Raw genomic sequence first — 21,635 nt, forward strand, 5'->3', positions numbered from 1 at the left:
ACGTATGAGCCCTAATCCGGTGGTAAAACAAAGAGTCAGTGGTCTAGTATCTAAGGGATTAGGTGATGTGGACCCTCAACATTACAGAGGTGTACATGCTTTCAAATTTCAGTGCTTTTTATGTTGTTTGCCGTATTAGTAAAATGGCGGTTAGTATTCCACTAGTGGTTATATAAGACTATAGTAACCATCGGTGTCGACTTTATTCCTTGGCATGCAGAAACGGGGTATTTGGGGGATTGTTTTGTGTAAGGTCGCGCTTACCTAACGTTTTTAGGTTTAGTGCCTCTTCAGGTGGTGCAGAGATGCCCAATTAACGCGTGTCCCACTGTAAAAGGAGCAAAGTCAGTTAGACAGTAGAAACATCCTAATCAGTGAAAGAGATGGGTCGGCTGTCAGGGAATGCTGCATGGGTACTCACATTTAGTGGATGCAGACCGTACATCTACACCTACACGATTGTCTCTGCATCTCTGGAACTGGGACCGGACAAACCTGTGGTGCTTGTTTATAATGGAGAAATGGGGCGGGCGGCTGAAATGCATTTGGGTCTCTCCGGAGGTCCAGCACAAATCCATGGGTTATATGCTAAAGGTTGAGCAGAAGCTCCTGCAGCACTAAGCACTCTTACACTGTGGCGTTGCTTTGCTTCATCGTATTTCTCACCCCAAACCTTACTTGGCACATAAAACACCTAGTTTTTCATCCTGCCAAGACCTGAGAGATGTTGCTTCTTTTAGCATATATGATAGTTCTAGCTACTGTTGAGACAGGTATTGTGCTCATCTGTCTCCACCCTGGTTATGATGACGAGCTGGTGTGTAATGTAACATGGAGAGATAGGGTGTAATATGGTAAAGAAGAGAGGGATGTACTGCAGCCTTCTACAAAGCGAAATGATATAAAAATACTGTGGTAGATGAAGGTCTGCTTGGACATGAAATGGTAGATGTGGTGATGTAGTACAGTGCACTTGGGTTGAGGGTGGAGTGATGTGGGATAGTATACTGTGATGAGTGTGTTGTCCTAGGCTGGATCGCAATGTGTGATGTTGTATGGGATGTCCATAGATGATCCTACATTTGCTTATATATTCCTTCCAGAGGACAATCATACAGGTATTAATAGCCTCCTGACTGGACTATGCAATGTTTGCTGGCTTATCTGTTGCATAAACTACAGATTGTCCAGAACGGAGCAACCATGCTGATCCGGAAGATCCTAGCTAAGCAGACGAGCTCACCACACCTGAAGGATCACACTGCCTACCTATAATAAAACAGATACATTTTAAAGCATTTACTGTCTATGGAGCTGTTGGACATAGCCCTCTTCGCAGGGTTATTGGCAAACCTTTTGTCTTCCTCTGCCTATTTTTCTGACCTTCTTTTTGTTGGCTTTATGACTCTGGGCACTTTACCACTGCTAATCAGTGCTAACATTCAAGAGCTCTCTCTAAACATGATATGATTGGTTTAGACCTGTTTGGCATATTTGATTTACCTGCAAGTCCCTTGGAAAGTGGTATCTCATATACCTGGGGCCTGTAAATTAAATGTTACTAGTTGGCCTGCAGTTGCCAAAACAAGCAGCTTTTCAAACCTGTCTCTGGCCTGTCACTGCAAAGTCTGCATGCGCAATTCATCGCAACATCGACTTGGCATTTAAAACTTCTTGCCAAGCCTTGAACTCCCATTTTATTACACATAGGTTACCCCTAAGGTAGGCCTTAGGTAGCCCTGTGGGCAGGGTGCTGTGTAAGTAAAAGGGAGGACATGTGTCTTAATATGTGGCATGTCCTGGTAGTGACAAAAAGCCTATTTTCACTGCTGTGAAGCCTACTTCTCTCACAGGCTAGCACTGGGAATTCCCTTGTATATATATTTTCTGTGGTAATTCCTGTTCCAAAAGGAGTGGCATTGCCATGTTGAGTATGTTTACGATTGTGGTGATAAATCCTACTTACTGGTGTAGTTGTATTTTACATTACTATTTTAGAAATTCCACTTTTAGAAAGTGGGTATTTCTCTTTTCTTATGACTCTTTGTGCTTTGCAGCCTGATTCCAATACACATCTGAGCTAGGGTGCCAGCTACACTTTTGCATACTTTACAGACAGTCATGACACAGGAAGGGCTGGGTGTGACTGGATAATCTGTATTTATTTGCATACTGATAATCTTCCTGAGCTGGGAGAGGGAGAGGCAGGCACACTTACATCTGAATAGGTTGTGTCCGGCCCTTACATAAAGGGCTGATTTAATCCACACATATTGTCTAGAGCCAAAGCTAGGTTGAAAAGGATTGTTGCCCACTTCTCAGGGTTCATATAAAGTCACCCCTTCATCAAAGACATTTTGGAGGATAAGTACTGGGGCTCAGATCCCTTGTTTTTAGACACTGAATGGACTTGTAACCAGATTAACCAGATGCTGATGGCTCTAAAAACTGCACATTGCCAGAGAACTGCTGTGCTGCCAGCAGGAACGACCATTTCTGCTTTGTGATATTGGCCTACTGAATACTGGGCTGCAGGAAACACTGCCACTTTGATTCAGGCCTCATGTGCTGGCCTGTTGCCTGTATACTTGCTCTTTGTGCCCCCAGTGCTCTCCAGGGACTGGTTGGCTTGCCTTCTCCCTGTTCTTTTGGGATCTGTGAAGATTCCATTAAGCCAAAACCTAGAAATGGCCGTGGGGCTTTTTGACCAAATCAGGGCAGGGTGAGTGCTGTTTGTTGCTCCTGGCTCTGGGGGCAGCATGTGTGGAGCGATGTGAAACCACGGTATCTGCAAGGAGAGCCCAATGTAATGCTGCAGCCAAGGTCGGCACTTCTCTGCTGCCTCGCGCTGCTCACCCAACTCCTGCTGCATGCTTGGTAGCTGCTGCAGCAGGTGGTGTTTGGAGATGGCGTCTTCAAGGGAAATGAACCCCACCGTGCGTCTCTGCTCTGCCTTAGAGACGCATTGCCTAGTAGCCCAGGACGGGACAAGCATCCAATGTTGGATAGCCTGGCTCATCCCTTAGAAAAGGGTTGTGTGTGCCCAGCCAGACTAGGACTGGAAGAAGCTGGCCCCGTCCCTGAGTCCTGCCGGTATTCCAACAAACGTCTCAGAGGGGGGCGGAGCCTCTGCAAACACGTTGATAAACCCCTCAGGAGGGGACGCATCACCAAAGGAAACTGCCGCCTCTGGTTTCCCTGGGGGGGGCAGCCTACCAGTGTGTCCTGGTCACCTTCCAGCGGGAGGGTCACAGAGAGTCAGCCCCCGCAAAACCAGGTACTGTTCCCATCTAGTCTACCCTTGGAGGGGGGTATTGTCTTTTCTTGCCACTAAGAGCTTTGGACTCACCAAAGGTTGGAGCTCAGCTGCACTGTGTGGTTTGCAGCTGCACTGCACACTTGCAGGCAGCTGCCTTTGACTTTTCTGCATCCTAGGGACCCAGCTTCTACATCATGTGCAACCCCCCGTTAAGATGTACCTGGGGCACTTGTTAATAGATTTAGCCTCACTGGCCGGATCCTCGACAGACGCCCCAGTTACGATGAGGACATTGTTGTATATGGAATTCTGTGAGTTGCTATACTACCAGGTAGTAGACACGCATGTGCTTCTGTGCTCTCTGCTTGGATGCCGGATGACCATATATAATGTAGTAGGAGTGTAAGTGAGCTGTGCCCTATGCGTTCATGGTGATACTGTGTGATCCAGATGATTCATGTTTTGCTTCCCAAACTAACAGGCCTTACATCCACGAATGTTTTCTGATGTATGTTGTTTTTGCCTTGCATTGTCCAGGATAATGAGTACTAACTGAGTAACTGCATAGTGTGCACAGTATTTATGATTCATGTATTTTTGGTCTTATTATATGTACAATATACTATGTACATTTTCATATAATCAAGCGTGTTGTCTCTTTTGTGGGGTATGCATTGAGTTTCTGTGTGAGAGTGTTGTGCAAATGCTTTACACATTGCTTGTGTTGATAAGCCTGCCTGCGCGAAGGTACCAGAGGGGGAATACAGGTTATTTTTGGTGCCTAACTTACTTGCCCTGACTACAGTGCTGTGTTGCGTTGGCTTAGGCGCATATCCTAGCCAACCAGAAACCCCATTTCTAATAAGAGGCTTTTATCTGCCAGGTCCTCTGTACCTGAGCGAGAGGTTGCTGCATTACAAACCAGACAGATCTTTGCGTTCCAACAAACACTGCGTACTGCAAGGTCCTAGAGTCTGCAGGCTGCTCTTTCTCTGTGCTATTAGCCAACCTCTGGAAAAATCTTCCCCTTTTACTCAGGAAAATAATCACAGAAGGTATTTTTAAAACAATGTTCAAAACCTATCTTTTCAGTACTTAATTCTGCTCTTACCACTGTGCTGGTATGCCTCTTTAGATGCTGCTGTCTCTCTTCAGAAATGTTATTTCATTATTTAATTATTTCATAATAGGCCAGGGTGTGATATGGTGTGTCGTGATGCTGTGGAGTATATTGTTTGAGATGAGGTTTGTTGCTGTGCAGTGTTGAAATGTGGTGTGTGGAGAGATATGGTGTGATGTAAATTTGAGGGATGTGTGATTTCAGAGGGTGTGCTGTTTTGAGGTGAGGTATAGTTTGGTGTGCTTCTGTCTCATATGGTGTGGGATAGTCTGATGTGATATGTTTTGCAGTAATTTTAGATTATGTGATGTGACATGATGAGATTGTGCATGATGTAATGTGTTTAGACAAGGCATATTGTAGTATGATGCAACGTGGCATATCAAGGTGTGATGTTTGGTGGACTGGGGTGGTGTAATGCAAATATGGTACGCTATAGTAGAATTGTGTGTTAGGGATACGTGATTTCCGGTGGTTTGATGGTATTCGCTGTTGCAGAGGTTACTAAAGTTATTGCAATTGACATTTCTTGGAAAGGATTTTTGTATTTTTTCACAGATGACCCTTAGCCTCAATTTTTTCCTGCTCTCAATACATGACTCTGTTGTTTTACAGGGCTTCTATTCGACATTCCATAGCTCTCCTATTTCTAAGAGTAAGCCTTTGACCGTGGCTTACGCCAATTAAGGATAAAACAATAATACTTCAAACAAATACCGTGTTTGACCGTAAAAGTCTACCATAATAGTGTGGTGTTATCTCAAAGCATTGAGGGCTAAAATAACTCCCATCTCCCAACCCGTGAGGTGAATTTCTAATGCAACTGCACAGTGACATGCAGGCACCTATTTTATTCCAATTCAGAAAAAGATATTTCAAAGACTACACGGGCAAAGATAGGTGTCACTGAGCACAAAGGTTCTTTCATATACGGGTGTGCAGAGTTGCTTTATTCTCGCCAGGAAGTTTTGAGCAGTTAACTATTTTCAGCCTTCAGCAGTTTGCAAAGATTCCTGTTTTACCTTTGACATCTATTGAAAAAAGGTTTTTTCTTCATTTTTACTGCATAACGATATACGTTTCACTTTAATCCACAAGAAGCAAACTGGAAAATGAATGTAGACATTTTCTCAGTAAGCTTATCTGTAGATGTCAAGTGAACTGTTTTAGTATTAATCAACCCAATGGTACCCAGTACCATGATCTTGGAGTAGTGAAAGGCACTGGTAAGTCACAAATATCCCAGCAGACATTGGTGAACTCTATTGAACCAGATTACATTTTTTCTTCAGCTGAGAGCTACTTCGTTTTACATATTAATTAATTTGATTGCTACTATATATGTTGCTCCTTTATGATTTATCAAACTCTTTTGTACATTTTAAGTCTGTTTGTATCTTTCTTAATTGCTGTGTTGATTGACACTTTTGCAGACCCTGCAACATTTTAAACACATGCACACGATATTGCTTTTCATCATGACTCTGTGATCCTTTTCAAGGCTTCTGCTATACACCCTGGCATTCACACTTGATTCACCCTCTACGAGCTTATCTTAAAAAGTTGTGTTTATCACCCTCTCTTGCAATCAATTTGGAAAGTATTGTTGTCAGTGTCTTGGAGCTAGTATGTGCAAGACAAAAACATGTCAATAGATAATGTCTCTGCGAGTCCTTCGTTTGCTCTGTCCTCATATCAGGGTGTATCTTTTGCAAGGAGTTTATGTATTCCAGTTGAGAGATGAGGAAATATTCTATCTTTGCTATTTTTTCAACTGATGCTGACGTTTGCAACTCCAGTAACAAATCATCTGCAGGCTTTCTACGTACATGAGCGCAGAAATGAAAAATTGTTAAAAAAATAAAGACCTTTAAGCTGTGTTTGCAATATAATATAATATATATATATATATATATATATATTTATATATATATATATATATATATATATATATATATATATATATAACCAACAATATATATGTTCACGGAAAAAAACAGTTAGCTGTAATTTGAGATGTCATCAGTGATGTCATGAGTGATATCACTGACCATGTCATGAGTGATGTAATATGTGACGGCATCAGCAGTGGATTGCGGGCGCGCGAGTTATAGTTAGCTGAACTAACTATAACGGGGGAATTTCATTGGTTTTTTTATGAGTGAAATGTCCAGCTAACTATAACGTGGCTGAAACCTATGGATTTTTCAGTGAATTTGCAAGGTTTATTAAATGCTAATTCCTAACTGTACCACAGCTAAAACCTGTGGTTTTTTCAGTGAATTTCAAAGCTTTTGTAAATGATAATTTTTAAATGTATTAATTATTATATTTGTTTATTTTTATAGTAATTTCCAACATTTTTATAATAATTATTTAAGTTATTTTATTTTTTAAGTTACATTACACATTTTAATAAAAAATAATACAAAACAAAATTCAAATATTTTTTAATACATTTTTTTCTTCAATATATTACAATTAAATTCTATATATTTTCTTTTTGTATTTTTTTTCAGTACGCATACTGTGATCGCGCCATCCTTTGTACGGGTAATCGTACTGTGCGCTCAACCGCGCATAAGTTACAAATACGTCGCATCCACGTTACGTCATGTACGTTTGTACGGCACACTGTACGCATACGGCGAAAGTTTCCTAATGTTTAAAAAGATATATCTATGTATTTAATGTAAATATTAAGGGAAGACATTATCTACGATAATTATAAAAATAATATTTATTACCTTTTAGTAAGCTTATGTTACTTTTAAAAGCAATTATGCAAATGGCAGCGTACGTCGTCCATTCACGCACCGTAAGCGCACCCTACGCCTACGCCATGTAACTTTAAAATAAGAGATTTGATTGGGTCATAACACTTCCAATTCCAACTGTTGAAAGACCTCACCCATTTTAATCATTCTTCTTTGACTTTCTCAGAAGAACCATCTCTTTTCGGGAGCTCCTGTCATTTGACAAAACAATTTTAATATGGCTACATTTCTGGAATCCACTTCTGAACATTCTTCAGAGGAGGAATTTATAGCTGAGCAGTCACAGGGAAAAAGAAAAGAGTCAGTAATCTGGACATTTTTCACCTTTCCAGAAGGACAGAAAAAGGTAAATACTGCAAAGGTCACCTGCAAAATCTGTGACACCACACTGTCAAGAGGAGATCCGAGCAAGAAGTACTCATTTGGGACAGCAAGCATGGTTCGCCATGTGAAAAACTACCATCCTCACAAGTATGCAAGAGCTTGCTCTGATAGGCTACGGGACAATCCATCACCTGCTGATCCCAGCACTTCAAGCGCACCAACCACACAGCCATGGACTCCGCATCCAAATATCGAACCGGATTTTGCTGACTTAATCATTCATTGCAAATTTTGCAATGAGATGCTCTGCTACGGGGAGCAGTCAATTAATTTAATTAAACATGGCAAACAGGAGCACCGTTGCTCACAACGCTAATTCTTTTTTCGTTTATTTGTTCCTGTTGGACACTGTTTTGTTTCAAATGAATTTTTTATGTTAAAAAAAGACAAAAAACCCCAGTTCTTTTCAGAACTAACTTCACTGGTCAAAAAAAGAGCTATATTTCTATGATAGTATGTAAAACTTTCAGGTTTTTTTCTGCACCAGTTGTAGTCTGTACGCATGCGCAGCCTCGTTTCCAAGACCGCGCTTCTTTCTTTTTCTTCAAGTTCGCCAAGCAAACCTCTCCTCATTTCAGGTATTATATTGCCGCTTTCTTCTCCCAGGCCATGTGCCTCATCAGCTGCTACACTTTTCTAATATATTAATAATCATATTCTATCTATATTTATTTGAAACGTATTGCCTGGTGCACCAAACCTTGATTACATACTCTGTCCTCTGCCATTTTAGTAGTTTTCTTCCGTTATTTTTATTATACCTGCCACTTTCATTTTTATTTTACCCCGCCTACCTTCTCTGTGAGACATGAGATTTCCTACCACAGACACCACGGTGTTTGTCCTTGGCCTCCGATCTTATCAAACTTGGTCACACAAATTCCTAAAAACTAATTTGAAGCACGTAAGCCACAGCCATTACAACGCATGACCGTCACCACAAAGCCATTACCACGCTTATGCCTTTATTATGCGTGGTAAATGCATAATAGTCGTAAAAGCATGCACGGTAAAGCCATATGCGTGCTAATAACTTCGTGGTGACGGTCACACCTGGTTATGACCGTGTTGTAATGGCTGTTCCCCCCCAGGACAGTGCAGGAACCAGGTCTGGGTGTGATGGACTCCAGGGCACCAGGCGGAGGGCCATGCAGCCCCCTCACACAATATAGAAAGCTCCGGGGGGTCGTTGTTTCCATGCTTTGAAGGGCGTCATTGAGGCCCACACACTTTTAATTTTGTAGGGGGGTGGCTTTGCACGTGAAAGTGGCGCAATGGGTTTGTAAATCTGGTACATATTGTTTTGTTTTACTTTGATTTCCTTTCTGTCTTGTAGAGCATCCAGACTAAATATAACTTTTTGTACAGCCAGTACTTTTCAACCCTACTCTCAAACGTCTTACCGTAGTACTTCAAATTATAAATATTATTTCTATTGCGGACTGTCACCCCCCAAAAAAGACGTATATAGTTTTTTTATTAACTTTTATTAAAACAACAATAACTGTAAACGTACCTTAAAGATAACAATATATTAAACAACTAGAAAAATAACTTTAATAAAACAATATTATAAACAAATTGTGATGGGGACTCCAAAAGACGTACGATAGGTAATCTGCAAAACAAAAAAGAAAATTAGAGTTTAAAATTATGTACATGTGACTAAATGAGGTGAAACATTCCAAGTCAATGTAACACTATGATTTTATGTGTGCAGTGTGCCTGGTTCATTTCACTTCTGTCATAGTCCCATGTTCAAGTGGTGTCTATATGGAAGTGCCTACTGCGTTACTGACACAAAAGTGGCACAACGGGATTGTAAATACGCTCTTATTTCTAATGCATTTAATTGGTGGCATTGTATATCTAGGCCGCTGTGCTTACCCTGTATAAACACTGCGGCCATCAGAGTTCACAACTTGAATTTAACTCTGCTTCTACACGTCAAAGTATATTCAATACGTTGCGGACAATTCCATTGCTGTTGCACAATATGCCATGATTGCTTCTGAAGGATGTTTGGTGAAGCAAACAAAAGGACATTTGATTAATCACCGTAAACTGAGTTGCGAAACTCCTGACAAAAGTGAATTTTAATGTGAGTACTTAATATTCCGTACCTAGACTGTTGCACCCCATTGACTCACACAGTCTGGAGTTGAGAGTTTTTCTTGAAAAGTCAGATGCAGATTTACAAGCTCCTTGCGCCACGTTTCCCATGTTAAAAGTGACACAATAGTGGCGCAATAAGCTTGTAGACTGTCTCCTCCCTCTGTACTTTTTGTCTGTTGTTATGTCCTTTAGTTTTCCTCTTTGGGTCTGGAGCATTAAAGCGCCGGGACACTCCTTTGGAGTAGCCGTTGCGCTATATAAGACCCATATATAACATAACATAACATAACATAGATCTGTTCCTCAGACTGTTGTAACCTATCTGTTGTCACTGCTCGGAGGTAATTATATATTTGTACACAGTCAAGCTGCTGCACACTACCCACTCTCTCCTTTCACAGATAATTTGTTGTTGTTTCGGAAACAAAATTCTTTGCTCACCTAGTGCCATAGGCATGATTAAAAGAGGGTGCTCTACGTCTCGAAGCAGGCTTCACTGTAGCCAACAGAGTTCACCACTTAAACTCAGGTAAGGTTCTATATGGCACAGTGGACACAGCAGCGTCCATAACTGTAAAAAAGAAATAAAACAATGTGAGAGGTAGTAAAAAGGAGAGAGAAAAAATGACATTAAAACGTGGAAGAGACACACACGATGGGGGGGGGGGCTGAAGCACCGTTAGCGTAATAGGTATTGCGCGCCTGCTGCATACTACATATTCTCTCCTTTCACAGATAACTTGTCGTTGTATCGGAAACAAGCTTCTTTGCTCACTTTGAGCCATTGGCGCCATTCAAAGAGGGTGCACTACATGTAGAAGCAGGCTTCTCAGTCGTTGTTACAGTGGCCACGCATCATCGCAAAATACATGAATGTAGAGCTTTGTAGGTTTCTTTTGCGGGGGTTTCATCAATTTGTAAAACACAACCTGTAAGATAAAAAAGTAATTAACATTGTGTGTAATTTTAGGAAATAAAAGAGTGACTAAAAACAATATTCGCAGCTCACCTTTCTGTCACCGGTGTTTTTCACCATATGCCAGACATAATGCTCTACATCTAAAAGATAATAAAAGAAAGATGTTATGATTGGTAATTGTTACCATCTTAATGTGCACTTGGATAACATTGCGCTTTCATACACGTTCCTTCTCACATTTATACGAACTATTTGTATAGGTAATATTCCGGACGTTTCAGCGATTATAAAAACGTTCCTGCTATTGGGAAAAAAATGTACACATGTGAATTGATACACTATATAGGAGTGCGTTCGTCTAAATCGCTGCGTCGCCTTTTTGTATCTAGTCTGCTACAACCCTTTGACTCCCTCCGATGCGTACCCATGCCTTACTGCTCACCTTTTCGTGGAAAAGACACCGTCTGCATCATGTTGTCCCGATCTGCAACAAAGAAGTCTCATGTATGGTGCTGAGTCTTGATATCTCAATGGCTAACGACATACTCGTGCTCCCATCATCATCATCGCAGGTTCTTCACCCGCTCAGTGCTTCGGGTACCACTAACTCAGTGACCAAAGAGGCCACACATGTGGTAGTGGGCCCCCTTGTTCGGTAGTTTGGGAACAACTCTAAAATCGCGTACAACACGTGCGCTCCATCTTTTTTATAGATAGGGTCACGTGTGTAGTGACAGATGCGCTGGATGGTTGTGGTGTGGGTGTATACCAACCATGAGGGAGTGTGTGTGTGCCATTCTGACAACTAGACCTGGAACTAACAAATCACTACAATGGAAATCTGGGTCATGTAGTGTTGTTGTGTTTTCCTGGTAGCGTAAGCGGGTGGGCTGTACTAACGTATTCAGTCTCGATTAATTTCCACCTCCCCCCAGGCCTTTAAATGTTGGAAGGGGGGCTGCCCAGCTCCGACACCGCAGGAGCTGGTCTTCGGTGTGGCACTCTCCAGGGCCTTTGAGGGCTCTGGGCATAGGGTCACGCAGTCTGCCACACACAATACACTAAAAAGAAGAGAAAGTGATGAGAGATGATTTCTGACGTGTTTATTCTTGAGAGCCTGGATAATCATTAAATGGGGTCTGGCAGTGAAGTGCATACTTATTCAGGAAGAAGCCTTTCGGGGTCTTGCGAAAGCAAGATAATTCACTCTCGCTGCGTGTACATAAAAAGATATCTACTTTACTCATATGTTAAAAACAGAAACTTTCAACACCTCTTTTTGATTGGTTGTGAAGCATTGTAAGAAAACGTATTAGCGACCAATCTCTTTCCTTGCGCAGATTTTGAAAAAAATTTGATTGGCTGTGTACGTACGTCTTTTGGAGTCCCCATCACAATTTGTTTATAATATTGTTTTATTAAAGTTATTTTTCTAGTTGTTTAATATATTGTTATCTTTAAGGTACGTTTACAGTTATTGTTGTTTTAATAAATGAAAGATAATGTGAAGATGTTTCCGCAGTTCCGAATCATTCCTCTGCTCGTAGTTTCTTCGCCCGTATTGATTCTCTGAAACGAAACTAATCATCCCACGGGTGTGGTTTATATACTTTTTGGTTACTTAACAGGCTATGGGATCTTGCTCCTCTCACTATTAAGTCACGTTTTTCAGTTGACAGGTGTTCTCATTTCCACTGTTTTAGCGTATCACGTGTTGATGTAAATGTGCCTCATTCCATACTTTTTAACTTTTGTATAACTTCTAAAATGCTTTATTTAAACTTGTTTTTATTATTAAAGCATTTCTATAGGTTACTATTTTTTTAATGGGAGTATTAACTTTCATTCCCTTTTTTTTCTAACTTATTATTCTAGTAACTTCTCTTTTTTTAAAATTTTGTTTTAATTCTCTTTATTGCGGTATATTAATGTAATTATTTACTCAGTAAGCATGTACTCATGAAGTGAGGCAGGCTTTAGGGAATGCACTGATTCAAACTGCTATGTATTATGCATTTTATGGTGTAATCACCTTTACATTTATGCTTCAGGACTACAATTCCCCACTCACTATATATACCAGGGGTCTCCAACTACTAGCTCGGGAACTACTGGTAGCTCACCAGCACCCTAAAAGTAGCTCTCAGGCGTGAAGCAAAACCAAACCAATCTCAGAGATTCTGTGTATATTAAAAAAGGTAGTACTGCTCATTTCACTACCCTTAAGAGTTACAGACAACCAAAGCAATGGCAGGGCCTGTTCATAACACTCAAACACAAACTGTGGTGGCGTATGAATTAATCAATTAGGGATGTATAGACCTCACTATTCACCTGTGAGGATTTCCAAGCGCTGGGGGAGTATGTGGGGGGGATTTGTGCAGCTTTCGTCATTCAAAAAGGCAGGTGTTATGGCTCTTAATGAATGCTTTCAGTATGGGGGTTCATCTGATGCTGAGGGGGAGTTCTTTCCAGGTCATGGCCATGATGTACGAGAAGGATGTGCCTCTTGTCTGGTTATCTCATTACAGAGGATTTCGGCCAAGGCCTGGTCAGAGGAGTGAGCCCCCCTCAGGGCCACCCATTATAAACACCCATTATAAATAAAAACATTCCCCCCGGGATTTGGCCCCCCCTGGGGGCTAATTAACAATAAAGCGAGCTTTGTTTTTTTTTCTTCTTTTTTCACAGCATACGCGTACCTTACGCATATACCGCAACTTTTTCCTTTTTTTGTTTTAAATGTTTTTTGCCTAGGGGGGTCCTTGTGGGACCCCCTGAGCAGGCCTACAGGGTCAGGGTGTTTCTACCCTGCCCCCTTTGAGTGCTTTTCGTGTTTCGTTTGCTGCTTTCTTGTGCCTCCAACACTTCCTGGTTTGGGGTGTTGACAGACAGTCGACAGCCAATTAGCATGCAGCTCGTGCTCGTAATGGTACGCACACTATCCTCGGACACTACTCGTACAGCACTTCGTCTATAGATATATCTATGAATTTTCTTTAGATTTTCTCAGAAACTACTGAACGGATTTACACCATTTAACAAAAAGCGTAATCTGTGAACCAAACTCTACCTTTTTGCCAAATTTGGTATAATTCCGTTCAGCAGTTCGGGCTGTAGCCCGTCTTAAAGGTCCCTATGGAAAACTGCATGGAGAAAACACGTTTTGGGACCCCCCCTGTTCTCTCAGCCCCCGCTTCACAAATCACCCCGAAACTTTTAGGGAAGGAGCGGAGCACCTGCAAATACTCTTCATATTTTTCAGATATTTGTTTTCTTTGTGATTACTAAGTCCAGAGGCCTTACTATATTTTTTAACACATTTAAAAAAAAGCAAGCTGTAGTAAAAAACTGTAGCAAAAGCTGATTGCCTTCAATACAGAATATGAGTATGACATAAATAATTTAATGTGTATTTAGATACTTGTCCCTTATGTATTGCAATGCAAGCACCATATAGGAGGCAAAAGGATACATCAAATAGCCAATAGCATATGGTGGGAGAGATATCAAAATGGAGCAGCACGCCAAGCTCCTTGTATGTGTTTTTTCTGAATTATTAATTAACTCCGTGGCAGACATCTGAAGCTGTCTCTAGCCAAACTTAAAAAGTATTTGGTGAAATCCTTAAAATATTCTCAATCATTGTAAATTCTCTGATCCTGATACATGTTCTAGTCAATCATCTTTTTGCATTCTGTGCCACTTGAAACAATGACCATCTTATGCAACTATTCCTATTTACTGTGGTGTCCTTTCTCTGGGTAAGGGATAGAGGGAGAGCAAGGAAGCTGATATGAAAGGAAAATAGAGCGAGAAGGAGAGAGAATGAAATAGGGGAAAAAAGAGAAAGCGGAGACAGAAAATGGAAAAAGATGATAGAGCAATACAGAGGGATATGAAAGTTAACAAAATGAATAACAGAGAAAGACAAGTGGAGAGAGAAATGGAAAAAATGAGACGATGAAGGAAAGCAAGACATAAGGATAAAGGGGATCTTTAGGATGGCGGATGAACTTTTGCTTGTCTACAATCCAATCGTATTCGGGACCGCCTGCCTACGAAGTGGCGGTCCCACAGGGTAAATTAGGGTGCGACCACACTGTGGCGGTTGCATTGCCTATGTTTTGCATCGGCGCAAGTGCTGCACTCTGCAGCACCCGTCACAAGCCAAAACAGACACCCCACACATATCCCTGCACTATGTGGCAGGCACCATGCGGTGCCTACCACATTGAGTAGGGAAATGTAGGGGGGCACCATAGGTGAGCCCCAGGGCCTATATCCATGGCCCAGGCGGTTAGAGAGGCCCTCTACAGGCCCCCAAATCTGTTTCCACCTGCCGTTTTGCTGCAGGTTGACCGCCGCAGAACGAGCGGCAGAAAGGGATATTGTAATCCCTACAACGGTGCCTGACAAGCACTGCCGCAATTCTGGGATCACAGGCAGGTCTTCCAGGCAGTCAGACAAAGACCGCCTCTCTGGAGCGTGGGGGTCGGTGTTCCCGACCGCCATTCGGCAAATTGCCATTGTGATATGGCGGACAGAAATCCCTGGTGAGATGGCCGAAAGTCCGCCACCGACAGTCTGTCGGTGATGGTCCATCGGCCATTGTAATGGGGCACAAAGTTAATACATCAAAGAACCAGTTGAATAAAAATTGTTGAACATGCTTATATTTGAGGGGGTTCATATACTATTCTAACTGTAGTCCAGCTATCATTAGAGAAAGCTAATATAATTAGGAAAGGCATGTTTAATACTTTAACTGCATTGAAATGAATATTGAGGTAAGTACATTCAATTTGGCAGAGGCATGTTTAATATTCTAACTCCAATCCAACAAAAATGGTGGAAGTTCATATATTTAGAGAGGTCAGACCTGCTATTTCACATCAAATCCAACTAGCATGGGGGAACATGCATATATTTAGGTAAAGCATGCTTACTATTCAAATTCCAATCCAACAAAAATGATGTACGTGTATTTATTTGTTGTGTCAGAACTGCTAATATAACCCCAGTCACACTAACATTGGAGTAAGTGTATGTAATTGGGCAGAATCATATTTACAATTCTTACTCCCGCCCAAAAAGAATTGCAGAAAGTGCATATATTTAGGGAGGTTGGATTTACTATTCTAACTCCAATCCAACCAACATTGGGGAAAGTGCATACATTTAGGTGAGACATATTTACTATTTTAACTCCAATCCAACAAAAATGGTGTATGGGCATATATTTGAGAATATGAGATTAACTATTAACTATTTTAACTCCAATCCAAATAACATTGTGGAAAGTGCATACATTTAGGGGAGGCATGTTTACAGTTCTAACTCTAATCCATCAAAAATGGTTTAAGAGCACGTATCGGGGGTGCCATAATCACTATTCTCATTCCAGTCCAGCTAACATTGTAAGTGCGCATGATTGGGCAGAGTCAAAATTACAGTTCTTACTCCAGCCCTACAGAAATTAGAGAATGTGCATATATTTGGGGAGTGGGGGGAGGGTGATCTGATTTACTATTCTAACTCCAGTTAAACTAATATTGAGTCAATTGCATTTAATTGAGGGGTAAGGGAATATTTACTGGTCTAAATCCACACCAAAATAAATTGGAGTGAAGGGGATATATTTTCCATTCTAATTCCAGTCCAACAAACATTAGAATAAGTGCAGATAATTGGAGTGAGGCACCTTTACAATTTTAATAATTTTAACTCCAGGTCAACAAAAATTGGATTAATTAGATGGGAGGTCATTTATAGTATATATTATTCTAACTTCAGTCTAACAGACATCAGAGTAAGCAAATATAATTGGGAGCATCACAAATAATCATAAAATTGAATTGTAAAAAGCATTACTTACTGAAAACATATTTTTAAACGTTGACATTAAAAATCAAAATCTAATCCTACACACACTGTTAATTTCCAATCAATTTTAAAATATAACCCATGTATTTGAACATTTTATATTTTTTGATATTTCATAAAACTTTATTTTTAAATTGTTGTAAAATTAAAGAAAATGAAATACATCTTTGAAAGTAATTGAATGTTAACATTAAAAACCAGGAACATAATTACCATTGTAGGTATTTATTTTTTAATTATTTTATAAAAATAACTACAACATATTTGCATTTTAGATGTTTAATGTTTAATCTGTTTTAGAAACTAAGATATAAAATACATTATACAAATCTGTTGATTTACTAATTTTGTATTTTAAACACAACCCACCCAACACACCACTAAAACTAAGAGCCCTCCCAAAATATTCAAAAATCCTACAATCATTTAATGTGTTAACACAAGATAATTCTTATGGTATATAAATACTTAAAATGTCAAAAAAACACACACACTTCCCATCTAATAAAATCCTACAACTCAATGGCTCAAAAATATTAACATCTATTCTTTTTATGCTACATTTATATACTGATTAGCAATATAGAAAAAAATGTAACTACTGGTGAAGGTTTTTCATGATGTATTACAATATTTTAGTAATCAATATTTTAAATGTTAATAATATTCTAGTCCTGATGTTTTGAACTTGATATTAAGCACCATCAATATTCTAGAGCCAATATTTAGGGTCTGCACCCTCACAGACTAGGCACCGGAATAAGAGTTTCAAACCTGCATGGATACTTAAATAACTGTGAGAAAAAAAAACACCATTGCCCACAAATTAAAAAAAATGATGATAGATTTAATATCGATATCTAGAAATGATTAAAGTAATTTTCTTCAATGCAATTCAGATACCTGTAGATGAAACAAAATGGAAGGGATCAGTGTATGATACCATCAAGTGTAGGTTGTTATGTTAAATATCCTGGATCTAATTAACAAAACAGAGAAAATCAGCACTCAGATATTTACATTTTCATCCAAGTGTAGATTTCCCAAATTTTTTGAATTCATGAACTCTTCAAGGAATCAACATGGAAAGCTCACTTACTGAGGTATCCCTATGGAGTCCTTAGAAAATCATGTGAATTCTTTGAAGAGGATGATTCTTTATGTAGGGATTTCAAAATGGTGGAAAACCCTACACAGAAAGAATAGATTCCTCATACAAAGGGCTAAATAAAAAAAAATCTCTATGTGCACTAAATTGTTGCTTGTGGAGATACCAAAATCTCGAAATTAGGGGTTAAAATTGTCTTTCCTGTCTTGAAAATACATTTACAACACCCTACGCTGAAGTTAAAATACAACCTTCATTCCAGGATGGATTGAGAAATGAAAGTAATTTGTGAATGCCCACAAAAGTACTTGTTTGTGCAATATCCCAAGCTTCCAAGGCTGCCAATATCTTGAAACCCATTTGAGGGGAGTTTATGGGTGTGGAGATCTCCAAACTCATATTGGAGGTCTCCTCTCCCATAAGCTCTCTTATGCCTGCCAGAAATGCGATTTGAGTTTCTGGCGGTTATACCTGAAATATTTCCTACCAGATGTGGGTATACATGTGAATTCTAATGGTATATATATATATATATATATATATATATACCATTAGAATTCACATGTATACCCACATCTGGTAGGAAATATTTAACATTGAGTTTTCCATAGGGCGGTTGGCCTCACTTTTAGCCCGAACGGCTGAATGGATTTGCACGAAACTTGGCAAAATTGTAGGGACTGGTAGCCCGATGTGCCTTTTGTAGGTCTCAATATATGTGCTTCAGTGGATTTTGAGAAATTAACGTTCAAAAAAAGATATATATCTGTAACAGCGGACCGGGCAGCGCTCCAGTTCGCGTACTTTTCGCGCAACGGAGCTTTGTGAAGCGAAGCTGATTGGTTCTCCGGCGTCTGTAAACATTGCAAACAGTCCGTAGCGGCCGCCATCTTGTCTCTCGGTAGGATCGAGAGACAAGAGGAGGCCAAAGCGAAGGGGCAAATGACCATAAGGGGGCATAGTAGATCCTCCTTGACCTCTTAGGTTTGATGTGGAGGTTTTAAAAGGGCCCCGCGAGGCAAAAAAAAAAAAAAAATAATAATAATCGAACGGCTGAATGGATTTGCACGAAACTTGGCAAAATTGTAGGGACTGGTAGTCCGATGTGCCTTTGCTAGGTCTCAATATATGTGCTCCAGTGGATTTTGAGAAATTAACGTTCAAAAAAAGATATATATCTGTAACAGCGCACCGCTTCGCGTACTTTTCGCGTTACGGAGCTTCGCGGAGATAAAATTATATCTGTATTACCTAGCTGTTGCTAACACCAGTTAGCGACGGCTAGTAGGAGATAGCGACCATCTTGGGCCCCACTTTGCATGTGAGTGATATTTATCACTAATGACATGCAAAGTGGGCATGCCAAGATGTTAGCGCCTGGAAACAGTCGCTAACATCGCTATCTCCTATTATCAACTTTTGGAAATACTCGCGATAAGCGCGAATATCTCCAAAAGCTAGCACCTGCCCTGAGCAGTTCTAAGGCATGTTATCCAATGGGAGGTGGATAACATGGCTAAGAGCATTAGCTCGGTAATGCATGAATATCGCTGAGTTTTCAGCGATATTAATGCATTGCGGTCGTTTTTTATCGTATTTGCGATAAACCTTGATAATAGCAAGGTTTATCTGCGATAATTTCTGACGATGCTTAGCGGTAAAAAAATCGTTGCTAAGCATCGTTAGGGATAAATATCGCTTAACTTTGGTAATATGCCCCAACGTCTGTTAACGTTCGATTCGAAGGAAATCAGGAAGTGTTGAAAAACATTGTCTGCGCCATCTTGTCTTTTTTCAAATGCCACACATTTGTCGTGCACGGCAGCCATTTTAGATGCCTTGACCAGACCCACTCTGTGCACGCTGTCGATCCTTAGCATGGCTCCCCACCCTCGCAAGCATCTCACCCAGGCAGTGGTCACCCCCGCTCTCTGTCTTATGCATGGGTAATAAACCTCCCCCCATCTGTGCTGCTCTTCCCTGAGAATCACAACATGTGCCCGCCCGACACCTCCCTTTCGCCCTATTCACTACCGCACCCTCTGACACTCCTTTTCCTCTGTGTCCGATTGTCCAGGCCGGTCCTAGGCTATCAGCTAGCCCTGCAGATGTAGTTTATGGCCACAGCTGTAAAGAATCACCCCTCTTCAAAGGAGTTATAGTAGATCAAGGCCCACACTCGATGAGATCCGTCACAGCAGAAGCGTTGCTATTATCTGAAAACCATCCTGTATTGTGATTGGGGAGGGGACCGAGCGTGAAGCGGAAGATTCCAGGGATGACTCTTTGTACATCAAAGTTTTTACAATTATGTGTCACATTAAAAATATATAGCACTCCGACAAAGTAGTAAGATTATAAAACTTTAATAATTTATAAATATATACAAGAAAACAAAAATAGTAATAACATATAAACATTTTTAGGGAAAAACAACGAAGTAGCGGTCGGCTGTGCGAATAGTCCCAACGCAGCACAACGTCCAGATTTCCGGCGTGGGGCGTCGCGGGGGGTGGGTCATCAGTAGCAAACTGTTGTGCGAATAGTTCCAAGGCAGCAGAACGATGGCACCAAGGTGATGTCCAGTAAGTTGCCGCACTGGTTTTGGTATCCTACAATGCTGCTCCGAATAACGGCATGGGACGCCCCGGGGGAGGCGGCGTGAACGGGCCTCTCCAGGTGGAGTGTCATCTGTTGTAGTGGGGCGCCCCTTTACCGTTTCAGTTGCCATTCCGTCCGTTTTTGGTCCACTGTGTCAAAAGCCGCAATTCAGCTGAGTTGCGCCCACTCTTGCGGTGCAGCGATAGGCGGCTGTCACAGGACTCTCAAAATGGCGGCAGGCTCTTTCCTTTTTGGGCCTGGTCCACTGAAATGGCCCTGGGACACCTTGGAAATCGGACGCTTGTCTGCTAGGTCTTGGACCCCATTCTCGAAAGCGTCCCCTCCGCCTTGAGAATTCATCAAAAGTTTTGGGGGCCCCGACTCCTGCAGGCTTCTGGTGGGGAGCGGCTGCCATGATTGCTCGCGGAATGACCACGACGGAGCTACGAGATGGTGGTGCTCTCATGCTGACGCCAGTTTAGTCTGAAACATCCAGAAACAAGGTGGGGCTTTCATCGATTGGGAAAAAAAAAAAGTTTTCATCCAATGAAAAGTGTTGTTTTTAGGTCATATGATCAAGCCTTCCATCATTAGGAAACCAAAAGTAAAATGAACCAATGAAAAGTTTTATAAACAAGTCACATGACCTGTTATGCGGCATAGGGTATAAAATGCGGAGAAAATACGTTGGCACGTGAGGCGGCGTCAGTAGCGGACCGATGTGCGAATAGGCCGAAGGCAATACAACGCGCCAAGATCCGGATGGCACCGAGGTGGTGTCCAGCAAGTTGCAGCACTGGTGTGGCCATCCTACAATGCTGAAAGTCGGCGTGGGGCGCCCCGTTGGCCTGTGAGTTTGCGTCAGTAGCGGACCGATGTGCGAATAGGCCGAAGGCAGCACAACGCGCCAAGATCCGGATGGCACCGAGGTGGTGTCTAGTAAGTTGCCGCACTGGTGTGGCCATCCAACAATGCTGAAAGTCGGCGTGGGGCGCCCCGTTGGCCTGTGAGATGGCGTCAGTAGCGGACCGATGTGCGAATAGGCCGAAGGCAGCACAACGCGCCAAGATCCGGATGGCACCGAGGTGGTGTCTAGTAAGGTGCACTGGTGTGGCCATCCTACAATGCTGAAAGTCGGCGTGGGGCGCCCCGTTGGCCTGTGAGTTTGCGTCAGTAGCGGACCGATGTGCGAATAGGCCGAAGGCAGCACAACGCGCCAAGATCCGGATGGCACCGAGGTGGTGTCTAGTAAGTTGTCGCACTTCTGTGGCCATCCTACAATGTTGAAAGTCGGCGTGGGGCGCCCCGTTGGCCTGTGAGATGGCGTCAGTAGCGGACCGATGTGCGAATGGGGCCAAAGGCAGCGCAACAATATTTTCTGACTGACACCACAAGGCGCTGAGATGCCAAGATCCGGATGGCACCGAGGTGATGTCTAAGTTGCGGACTGATGTGCGAATGGGGCC

Source organism: Lissotriton helveticus, chromosome 8 (genome assembly GCF_964261635.1).
Source record: "Lissotriton helveticus chromosome 8, aLisHel1.1, whole genome shotgun sequence".
Classification (NCBI taxonomy): Eukaryota; Metazoa; Chordata; class Amphibia; order Caudata; family Salamandridae; genus Lissotriton; species Lissotriton helveticus.